The 12,277-nt window shown below is 43.9% G+C and overlaps 1 pseudogene; it reads left to right on the top strand.

Annotated features, from left to right (window-relative positions):
* Positions 1 to 2,688: 2,688 nt before the first annotated feature.
* LOC126093052 (5S ribosomal RNA) lies at positions 2,689 to 2,806 on the top strand (annotated as a pseudogene).
* The last annotated feature ends 9,471 nt before the right edge of the window (positions 2,807 to 12,277 follow it).

Genomic DNA, 12,277 nt, shown 5'->3' on the forward strand with positions numbered 1-12,277 from the left:
AGCATTTGCCTGGAGCGATTTAGGGAAATCACGGAAAACCTAAATCAGGATGGCCGGACGCGGGATTGAATCATTGCTAGACCCTAGAGTATAAATGTGCTTGACGAATTCAATTTTCTGTACGCAGACGTTAGAATGGGGCGGCACGGCGTCGCTCGGCCAACGAGGCAATGGCTGTAGAGCTCTTCGAAAAGTCGGGAGTGCGGTTGCGAGGTGGAGAATTTTGGGCACCTGTCGTGGAGACGTCGGTGGCAATATTTTATTGCCACGATCTCTGCTCTGCTAATTTTTTAGTATGTTTCTCATTTTGTATTAGCGTAGTCCACTTTCTGACACTAAATGATCACATCACAATTTGCAGGATTTGCTATGCAACTTGAGTTGTCTGACTAACTGCATTATTTCGTGAGTCTTGACCTCGTTTACTTTGCAGTTCGAAGCTTTACAGTTTAGGAAAGCTAGGCGAGGCTAAAAAATAAAAATAAATCATACATTCGTAATCTGCTTGTCCTCACTGTGACGGTGTTCCCGTGCAAAGAGGGTGCCGACCTTTTGTTTAGGTATTAAATACGAACATATTTTGATCTGAAATGTCGTGTGGCTAGGGCCTCCCGTCGGGGTAGACCGTTCGCCTGGTGCAGGTCTTTCGATTTGACGCCACTTCGGCGACCTGTGCGTCGATGGGGATGAAATCATCATGATTAGGACAACACAACACCCAGTCCCTGAGCGGAGAAAATCTCCGATCCAGCCAGGAATCGAACCCGGGCCCTTTGGATTGACAGTCTGTCACGCTGACCACTCAGCTACTGGGGACGGACATATTTTGATCTGTGGTTATGACTTGTGATTTATGAGCATTGCTCAGAGTTCGTCCTTGGTGTGCTACAGGCAGGCCTCAGAGAGACCAGTAAAGTTAAACAAAACGCATATTTTTCGTTGTTTATCACTAGTTCTAACGCATTCCTTCTTTAAGAATCATATAACTTGTTCAAACACCCCTGGCTGGCGCCGGATTTGGTCACATGCAGGAGACACACGCTCCAGTAACGTGCTCGCATCGACGTGTGCACTACACTAATGACTTTAACTGCTCCCACAACAGGGTATTTGAAGAATTAAGGCCAGATGAACGGGAAGGCCGTACTATTGAACCCTTCTGACCAATCGATCGATAGTTAAACGTCTGCGTTACGTGCTGTCGTACGAGGCAGAGAGATAAGCGTGGTGGTCCGTCGCGTATAAATCATTCTGCTATCTTTCAGCAAGGTTAATGTTGTCCGACAGATCGGATAATCTGGCGCGCAGCGGAAATTGATGAGAAAAAGCATCTGTTAATTTGCAGCTAAGCTTTTTATGATGCCATTATAGCCTCAAAGCATACGGAAGACTATACACGCAGTCAGCAATAACAATTGAGCAATGAATATCAACAGTAAGACTGCCTACAGTACTGACACAATCTTAGCAATTGTTTGTTTCCGTAAATATGTATACATTACCACTTTTTACAGTTTCGACCACTAGCGTTAACCGTAGCGATACGAGACGCTCTTTCTTAAAATCGTATTTACCTTTGCGTCATAGTACACAGATTATATTTTAGCGTGATATTAATATGGTCAGATGTGTGTTGTTCTCCATTTTTGCTTGTTAAGTCTCGCTTAACCGGTAAACGGCAGCCACAGAAGGTGAACTAACCGGTCTCGAGTCTTGCTGGCGAACGGAAGTCGGAGCAGATTGGTTACTCCAGTGACCCAGATGTCAGCGCTTGCACGAGAGGCAACCGCAGATCTTCGCGTTGTTGAGATTACTCCTCGCCGTAAATTGGCACTGTGCTGCGCTCATCGTTTAGACCCCCACCACTTCCGCACTATCTCCCCCCCCCCCCACCCCCCACGCGCCTCTCTGGACCCCTACCACAGCAAAACAGGGACCAACGAGGCGTTAACCGCAGCCCAGTAAAAAAACACTGGCTGTCCTTGCTCGTATTTATAGCCTGATAAGTCAGGCTATTGCTGCAATTCTCCGGTGACTGCCTACTGGCAAATAACGAGGGCAAATAACGTCGTTCCAGGTCAGCTACACCTTTTGTGGACGCGGTGTCGAAAAGAACGTTAAGAGTTCAACTTGCTGTCGTCTAAGACACTATAATTGTCGGTATCACTAACTGATATACAACCGGAAGAATCGGCTAGTCAATTAGTTAGCAGCATATTCCGTGGATCATTTTGCACGATAAATTGTAAAAATGTGTAAAGAGTCATTGTGCATTCATATCGCAAATTAATTTGTAAATATGACTACGTGCTGAATATTCATAAGTTTCTTAAATTTTTTTTAAATATACAGGTGTGAGTTAGTAATTCGTAACCACCACCTTTAGCAGATTACGACAATAGAAATTATGCTACAGAGCAGAAGAAGTTGTAAGCAGAAACGTTTTCAATTTCTGTTCTAACTTTTATTTACTGCCTGTCAGACATTTTATACCACTCCGTAAGTGATGAAAAGTTTTTGTTGCAGCATTGTGCACACCTTTCTTTTTGTGCTAAACACACCCTTAACGTGGAGCAATGCATGTTTTCTTCTGCAATTGTAACTATGTACATCATTGTTCATTTCGAACTGTAGTGGATTATTTACAACGCACTGTTGTGAGTTAGTGCTCAGAAGGTGTAACTCCTTGGCAACGGCCTTACCGCAGTGGATACACCGGTTCCCGTCAAATCACCGAAGTAAAGCGCAGTTGGGCGTGGCTGGCACTGGGATGGGTGACCATCCGGGCCGCCATGCGCTGTTGCCATTTTTCGGGGTGCACTCAGCCTCGTGATGCCAATTGAGGAACTACTCGACGGAACAGTAGCGGCTCCGGCTACAGAAAACCATCATAACGACCGGCAGAGCGGTGTGCTGACCACAGGCCCCTCCTATCCGCATCCTCAGCTGAGGATGATACGGCGGTCGGATGGTCGCGATGTGCCACTCGTGGCCTGAAGACGGAGTGCTGCATATATGTGTAACTCCTTAAACAGACGTCTACAAGATGAGTCTGGCTGAGTGACACATATTATTCTTACAGCATGTTTTTGAGCAATGAAGACTTTCTTTCTTAAAGATGAGTTACCCCCAAAACATTATTCCATAGTCAGCAGCTCGTGGTCTTGCGGTAGCGTTCTCGCTTCCTGGGCACGGGGTCCCGGGTTCGATTCCCGGCGGGGTCAGGGATTATCTGTACCTCGTGATGACTGGGTGTTGTGTGTTTTTCATCATTATTGACTTGCAAGTCGCTGAAGTGGCGTCAACTAAAAAGGACTTGCAATACGGCGGCCGAACTTCCCCGCCAGGGGCCTCCCGGCCAACAATGCCATACGATCATTTCATTATTCCATATGATATTACTGAACGAAAGTATGCAAAAATATGTCAACTCGTTGATTTGGGCCTCAGGGTCCATGGAGTTTGTAATATACCCTGTGAGTGTCGAAGCAATTATATATGTCAGACGATTCGTACCGTTTCCGACCGCTGTGCAGAACACCAACACCATATTAAAAATAGAAAACTGGAGAAATCGGCAATTGCGGAGCACAGCCTCACGAACAAACATAAAATATTGTTCGATGAAACTAAAATTCTGTCCCATGCCTCCACGTACTGGGATTCTGTTATTAAGGACGCTGTTGAAATAAGAATGAGCCAAAAGAACTTTAACCGCGATAGCGGATACCATCTGAGCTGTGCGTGGTAACGAGCGCTTGATGCAGAGAAGCAGCAGAGACGCTCCTTCCAAGGTTTACGTTCCAACGGAAGCGGTGGAGCCACCGGTGCACACAGTGTCACCGTCTGAGACAGCAGCACGTAATCGCCGACCAATCAGAAGCCGACCAATCAGAAGCCGTCTTCGGGCTATATAGAGGCTACCACAGCAGCAGTGAACAGTCAGCTCCTGACGATGACGATGGAGGTAATCGTCGAAAGCTCGAGATTTTATCTAGAACTGACGCCGCAAGAATACCGAGAATGTTTTATAAAAAAAACTCATTGATTTATCTAAAATTGCAATGATTCTGAGTGCAAATGTGGCTGAACTAAAATGTTTAGGACTTCCAAAATGTGCTTTTTCCAGTTTAAATTCTCATCAATATGAAGTTCCCACCCTGTTTATTATTTCCTCACCATGTTTTATACTTGTCACAAAAAATGGTTCAAATGGTTCTGAGCTCTATGGGACTTAACTGCTGAGGTCATCAGTCCCCTAGAACTTAGAACTACTTAAACCTAACTAACCTAAGGACATCACACACATCCATGCCCGAGGCAGGATTCGAACCTGCGACCGTAGCAGTCCCGCGGTTCCGGACTGCAGCGCATAGAACCGGACGGCCACCGCGGCCGGCTATACTTGTCACAGGTGTACAACACCTAGATGTTCCAAGCTGAGTATGTTACGTCTTTTTAAAATTCAGGGTGGGACCATTCGCAGAAAACCAATGATACTTTTAAGAACACTGTTGTCCATTTCTTCTATTTCTGTATGTATACTTGGCTTCATTACCATACTAGTGTCATATGCAAAAAGAACTACTTACTCTTATTCTATACTGCATAAGATCGTTTAGATAAATGAGGTACAATTAAGCCTTGAGGAAACCCATGCATGATTTTCCCCTATGGTTTCGTCGAACGAACTGTAATGATTTCGGCATGAATTGGTTTGGTGAAACCTTAAAAACGTAAATCGAACCCAACTCCTCCTGAATACCAGGCATCTTCTTAAGTAACGATGAGCTCTTACGGCAGCGGTATTTTATTTAAATCATTAGTCTTTCGACTGGTTTGAAGACAGGAAGATAAGAGCTTAACATCCTGTCGTCACACAAGCTCGGATTAGGGAGCTCGTCGGTACCCTTTCAAAGGAACCATCCCAGCATTTACTTTAAGCCATTTGCGGAAATTACAGAAAACATCTTGATGATCGGACGGGTATTCGAACCGTCGTCCTCCCGAATGCGGATCCTGTGTACTAACCATTGTGCCACCTCACTCGATCGAGTGGTTTACTCTCAAATGCGTAAATTTCTTCGTCTCTATGCAACTGTTACAACCAACGTCTTCTATAATCATTTTTGCACACACTGATGTTTGTCTGCCCCTGCAATATTTCCCCTCTACTGTTCCTTCCAGTGCCAACGTAATTCTTTCTTGGTGACGTAGCACAAACCTATCTCTTTCTGGTAAGAATCTTCCATAGACTTTTCTCCTCACAAATTCTCTTTAGTACTTCATTTCTTACTTTAACTGTACACTTTTCTTAGCATTTTTCATTTTTTTCAATTTCTGGTTTCACAAAATTTCAAAATTTTCCAAATTCTTCATCCTAGGATACGCCATTGTCTCCGGTTCAGTCCTACATAATGCTGTGCTCCGCATCTTTCAGAAACTTTTCCCCATTCATATGTCAATACCTGTCAGTAGAGTTATCTTATTGACGGGAACTTGTAAACTTCCCATTCCCTTCGGTATTCGTGCTACCTAACCATCGGAAAAGGTATTAATTCCGAATAAAAAATAATGTGGTCAAGTGTGTAACTAGCTGCTATTTCCATATTTCCCAGTAACTAAATGCGGTGGCGATTTGTCAGATACGAATACGAAAATGAAATTTTCAAAATTTTAAAAAATCGATTTTTTTGTTTCTGACTCAAGATCTTCTATAGGATGCCAACTTCATTCTCCTGCTCACCCCAAATTCGCCAGGAACTCCGTTATAGAGTTACAGGGCGATTTTTGGAAAACTGCCTCCGAAAACCATTTGCAGCGGGTAATTTAAATGACGGACAAACAGGCATTAAGGAAATTGTGAACATGCTCCAACTTGATTGCGGAGCAACCTGTTATAGTTTCTGCACAAAAGACGACGAAAAGCGTATCGAGCGAGCAGAGCAGCGGGCAAGAGGTATGTTTAATTTAACCACAAGAAATGTAATCCAAAACGATTTTTTAAATTGGCGGGAAACTTTACTCGAGGACGGCACACACGATTTTGATCGAAATTTGATGCAGGCTTTTTAAATGGAATTCTCCATCCGTGTACGTAGCCATTTCGGGATATCTTCACAAGTCTGTTGTCGGTGCTCGATCTTGTGGGCAAGAAAAATTACATTTTCTTCAACACGTCATAATTTTGTTAGAACTTTTCAATTATCCTGTGTATGCTGACAGAAAATATTTTGAAGTTGACTTACACAAAATTATTTCGTTTCAGATCCAATAGGAGGGCTTCGGCAATTCCCGCCGAAGACCAATGTTTCGGCTACAGTGGGTCCTTCCACCTGGTGCAGCGGTTTCATGGAACGTCTGAGGTGGACGCAAAATTGATAGCTTAAAAGTGTAAGGAAAAACATGATATCATCAGATTTAGCATTGCTATTTATTTCAGTCACAACCACGAAAATCATCAATTTTTAATGCGCTCAAAAGCGCTACAACCCCTTTAACATCGCACTACTTGCTAATGTGAACGTATAATAATAAAATCTGAGTGCAGTTTAGTATATACGTTTCACAGTACCGAGTTTTAATCGTATCATCAAAAATCCTTCAACAAGAGGAATTAATTAAGGCTTGATGTGTTTAAGCTCAGCAGTAGTACATCCGCGTGCTCGCTACGTACTTTCCCATGCTTTGTCCGATTGTTATTTTTGTTTCGCGAGTTAGTTTCCGTACTTTAGGCTTTTTTTTAATTCATTCAAAAGAAGGCACGATTTTTTCATTCTTCGACATTAGTCGCTATTTATTCTTGTAAAAGTCCCTGTGGCCATGTCTTTGCTCCAATGCAGCGTGTGCTATGTTTCTTCTATTTCCCCGGCATCGAAATATACAAACCCCTTCTAGATCTGAGACGCTTTCTTCTTACTTATGTACATATCTCAGCCTACATCTATCACGTGTTCCATTACATTAGGCTCAAAACTCAATCCCTGTTTGCTTTTCGCTACCACTGCTGATTCATCAATGAATTGTGCTAATTTTCTGTCTGTTTTCAATAAATAAGCAAATATCAGTAGTGACAGTGAACGCCCTTGCCTTACCTTTTCCCGGTTTTGACTATACAAAGGAGCAGTGTGGGTTTTCAACTCTCTGTGTTATCGATACCAGACAGCGTAAAAAAGGAAAACATTTCATACCACATTACAAAACGCTTTTTCGTCTTCACAGCGCCACAATAAGATCCTAAATAAGACCTCATTTGCAGTCCGAATTTGCTTCTCCACTCCATATACGCAACGAACAATCGTTTCACAGTGTATTTATATATGCCAGCCGCTTGGCGGCGCAGCAGTAACAAAACTGCAGAGAAACGCTGGGAGTTCCGTGGCTCATTTTCCTGGACTCTGCTCGTACGCCACAGATTCTATGTACCATTCAGACCATACCTTTGATTTTATACAATGCAACATCCCTGGCATTACCAGTGTGTTGACAATATTTATAAAATTATTTGGAACTGTTTATATGAAATTATTAAATACCATCACATTACTGTTGATCATCATTGACAAAGAAATAACGAAAACATATTCTTCGATTGACATCTTCCTTAGATCGGCAGTCATGCATAACTAATCTTACTTCTTAGATAGAAACTTTTATTTCTTCCTCTATTGTGTCGCTACCAGTTTAGAAATTAAAAAGTCATTACTTTCCCTTCTACTATTCTTCATAAACTGTTTGTTTATTCATCCTTGTGCGATATTTTGTGCTTATTAAGAAATGCGTTCTTTACACTAGCTCTTCTGAGTGCCTGCATCTAGACAGAAAGTCGATATCGTATGCGAACTTCAGCAGTTTTATAATTCTGCTGCAGTTTTCTGCCAATTCCTTCATTGCTACTTTGACTTACAAGTTGAACAGCAGGGATGATACTTTACAACCTTGTAAACAGAACTTGTCTTTGTTGACATTTCACTTTTACTACACTCCTGGAAATGGAAAAAAGAACACATTGCCACCGGTGTGTCAGACCCACCATACTTGCTCCGGACACTGCGAGAGGGCTGTACAAGCAATGATCACACGCACGGCACAGCGGACACACCAGCAACCGCGGTGTTGGCCGTCGAATGGCGCTAGCTGCGCAGCATTTGTGCACCGCCGCCGTCAGTGTCAGCCAGTTTGCCGTGGCATACGGAGCTCCATCGCAATCTTTAACACTGGTAGCATGCCGCGACAGCGTGGACGTGAACCGTATGTGCAGTTGACGGACTTTGAGCGAGGGCGTATAGTGGGCATGCGGGAGGCCGGGTGGACGTACCGCCAAATTGCTCAACACGTGGGGCGTGAGGTCTCCACAGTACATCGATGTTGTCGCCAGTGGTCGGCGGAAGGTGCACGTGCCCGTCGACCTGGGACCGGACCGCAGCGACGCACGGATGCACGCCAAGACCGTAGGATCCTACGCAGTGCCGTAGGGGACCGCACCGCCACTTCCCAGCAAATTAGGGACACTGTTGCTCCTGGGGTATCGGCGAGGACCATTCGCAACCGTCTCCATGAAGCTGGGCTACGGTCCCGCACACCGTTAGGCCGTCTTCCGCTCACGCCCCAACATCGTGCAGCCCACCTCCAGTGGTGTCGCGACAGGCGTGAATGGAGGGACGAATGGAGACGTGTCGTCTTCAGCGATGAGAGTCGCTTCTGCCTTGGTGCCAATGATGGTCGTATGCGTGTTTGGCGCCGTGCAGGTGAGCGCCACAATCAGGACTGCATACGACCGAGGCACACAGGGCCAACACCCGGCATCATGGTGTGGGGAGCGATCTCCTACACTGGCCGTACACCACTGGTGATCGTCGAGGGGACACTGAATAGTGCACGGTACATCCAAACCGTCATCGAACCCATCGTTCTACCATTCCTAGACCGGCAAGGGAACTTGCTGTTCCAACAGGACAATGCACGTTCGCATGTATCCCGTGCCACCCAACGTCCTCTAGAAGGTGTAAGTCAACTACCCTGGCCAGCAAGATCTCCGGGTCTGTCCCCCATTGAGCATGTTTGGGACTGGATGAAGCGTCGTCTCACGCGGTCTGCACGTCCAGCACGAACGCTGGTCCAACTGAGGCGCCAGGTGGAAATGGCATGGCAAGCCGTTCCACAGGACTACATCCAGCATCTCTACGATCGTCTCCATGGGAGAATAGCAGCCTGCATTGGTGCGAAAGGTGGATATACACTGTACTAGCGCCGACAGTGTGCATGCTCTCTTGCCTGTGTCTATGTGCCTGTGGTTCTGTCAGTGTGATCATGTGATGTATCTGACCCCAGGAATGTGTCAATAAAGTTTCCCCTTCCTGGGACAATGAATTCACGGTGTTCTTATTTCAATTTCCAGGAGTGTATTTCCTTCTGATTTTCGTAGCATGGTGCAGTAGTGTATTGCGTTGTTAATCGTAGGTGTAGATCTGGTTGAGGGCTCTGGATATTCGCAGAAAATCTGTACTCTGTTAGAAATTCATACCATAAAAAGCAAAAAGTTATGTAGAGTGTAATTACTGTAAAGGAACTGAAAAACTGGATGACATCTTTCTCTTTAGCAGTGCAAAACTACAGACGTCAATTGCTATATAGCAAGACAAGGTGAGCAAGTTCAGAACACCAACACTAAGTATCTGAGGAAGAGTGTTGTTGTTTCTAAATGGCAATTGAAAGTTTTCAGACTTTCTGTTCCACATATTTTTCTCTGAGTCAGTAATAGCCCAAATACGTCGTAACGATATTCTGGGGCTACTGCGAGAATGATCACCATACCTCAGCCGAAATAGCCCGCATCTCGTGGTCGTGCGGTAGCGTTCTCGCTTCCCACGCCCGGGTTCCCGGGTTCGATTCCCGGCGGGGTCAGGGATTTTCTCTGCCTCGTGATGGCTGGGTGTTGTGTGCTGTCCTTAGGTTAGTTAGGTTTAAGTAGTTCTAAGTTCTAGGGGACTGATGACCATAGATGTTAAGTCCCATAGTTCTCAGAGCCATTTGAACCATTTGAACCATCAGCCGAAATATACTGGCCACTGACACTGGCACAAACACACTAATGAACATGAACTGGCATCCAAACGCTAATCTTTACTAAATGGCTTAAGATGGCTGTGTTGCAGCTTTGGCAAGGTCACTGATTTGCACACTCATACCGTTCGACAAGACGTATTTCTTCCATGGCGGCAGGAGTGAATCACAATGACACTTCAGTCGTGCTTGCTTCTCGAGACGAGCTATCAGACAAGGTGCCGTTGTTATTTATGTAGATATTTATGCTCTTCTACGCTTATATAGAGACCAGCTCTTATAAAGACAATTAAAAAAAAAGTTATGCTGTGTTCAGGCTTGAAACAAGTAAGGAGTGTGACACATTTTGTCCTAGAACAGGAAGAGTAGAACAGATTTAGAATATTTTTAATGTTTCTGTGGAATGTCTAACCCCGTTGTTTTAGTGACATTAATTGATGAAAGAGGAGTAGAGTGAGCCAGAAAATAATCTCAATAAGCACTTAAAAATTCAGGATGAAGGTGTATTAGCTTTCGTCTACACTCATATAATGATGTAAGAAGAATTCATAGGATCTGGCGTGAATAAACAAATAGTATAAGTCAGAAAGCGGCTTGAATTATAAAAAGCGTCGTTGTCTTGTTTAAAGTTGTGTATTGAGAACGTATTATTCCTATTACACTTTATGAAATTTACCTTTGTAGTTGCTATTCTGAGCCGGCGGGGTGGCCGAGCAGTTCTAGGCGCTACAGTCTGGAACCGCGCGACCGCTACGGTCGCAGGTTCGAATCCTGCCTCGGGAATGGATGCATGTGATGTCCTTAGGTTAGTTAGGTTTAATTAGTTCTAAGTTATAGGCGACTGATGACCTCAGAAGTTAAGTCGCATAATGCTCAGAGCCATTTGAGCCATTTTGGTTGCTGATAACCAACTCACCAAGATTTGTTTACAGATTAAAAGTCTTTCGTAATGATCGTGCAGATATTTTAACTGCATTATTTTCTTCCGATCATATGGGGGTAGAGCATTGGCTGGGACAGACAAAATTGTTTGAGATGGCATCGTTCTAGTTCTGACAGCCTTTTGAGCACGAATGGTATAAATATGGGCAACATCCTTTATCCTCTGTTGCGATATAATCTGTATACTTCACGTGTGATCCTGCTAGATTTTCTGTGGTACATAGTTCGTATCACTGTTAGTAAATGCTGCGTGGTTCAAACACTGGAGTATAAGACAAAGGCGTGAGTCAGTGTCCTGTTCTGGCTTTAATGAGATATTCCGTGCTTCATCCGTTCAGAATGATCTAGCCGATTTGGAATATTCGGATTCTAAAATGCGCAGAATATAGTCCTGGAACAATTTAGGGAAACAATGGAAAATAGGAACCAGGAAACGATGACCGAAAGGAAGTTCTCGCGGAACACATTTTGCGAGCATTATAAGAGTTCGTTGTATAAGAATATGCGAGTCACACTACATAAAAAATGGAAAAGTTATACATTGTTAGAACAAGTTTTGTGCCCTTGCCTTACGCTGCTTCACATATTTTAGATGACTTGTATAAGTCGATTTCTTTTGCTACGTGTGCCGTTGCTAACTTGTATGCCCCATTATTGTCCGCAAATATTCAATCAGGCGTTTGCATGCCACTTGTCCCCTCAATGTGTCCATATACTGTTGTTTGTTCACAGCGAAAACCACACCTCCGGCTCCAGAACTGGGATGCAATCATAAACTAATATTGTCCCACCTCTGTATTTTGCAGCAGAACAGTAATTAACTGTTCTGTTGACCCCCCCCCCCCCAAGCAAAATATGAGCCGTCGGAAACCAATAAAATAAATTTGCACTAGTCGAGTAACACCTGCTTTCTTCACAATTGTGGTTGTTCGTTAAATTAGTGGGGGAAGAAATTAAGTCATTTGTTGACTTTTTGCTTGCAAGCTGGAAAACAGTACGAACGTAATATAATTTGTTGACTATTTCTTCTTTATTAGGCCTTATTTAGAGACAAAACTTCCAGATTTTATATTCTCCTGGACTTTCATTATTTGTTATTGTGCACTATCCTCGGATAGCCGCATTCTAGGTTCAATAATCGTTCTCATTGTACATATAAGTTCACACAGTTCTCTTTTATGACGGTCCATCGCGTTTGAAGGGCGTGTCTTTGTCAACGAACATTTAATTAGTTAATTAATTTTTGTTCTCCAACTTTAGCTTACTGTAAGCA

Source organism: Schistocerca cancellata, chromosome 7, assembly GCF_023864275.1.
Source record: "Schistocerca cancellata isolate TAMUIC-IGC-003103 chromosome 7, iqSchCanc2.1, whole genome shotgun sequence".
In the NCBI taxonomy this organism is placed as follows: domain Eukaryota; kingdom Metazoa; phylum Arthropoda; class Insecta; order Orthoptera; family Acrididae; genus Schistocerca; species Schistocerca cancellata.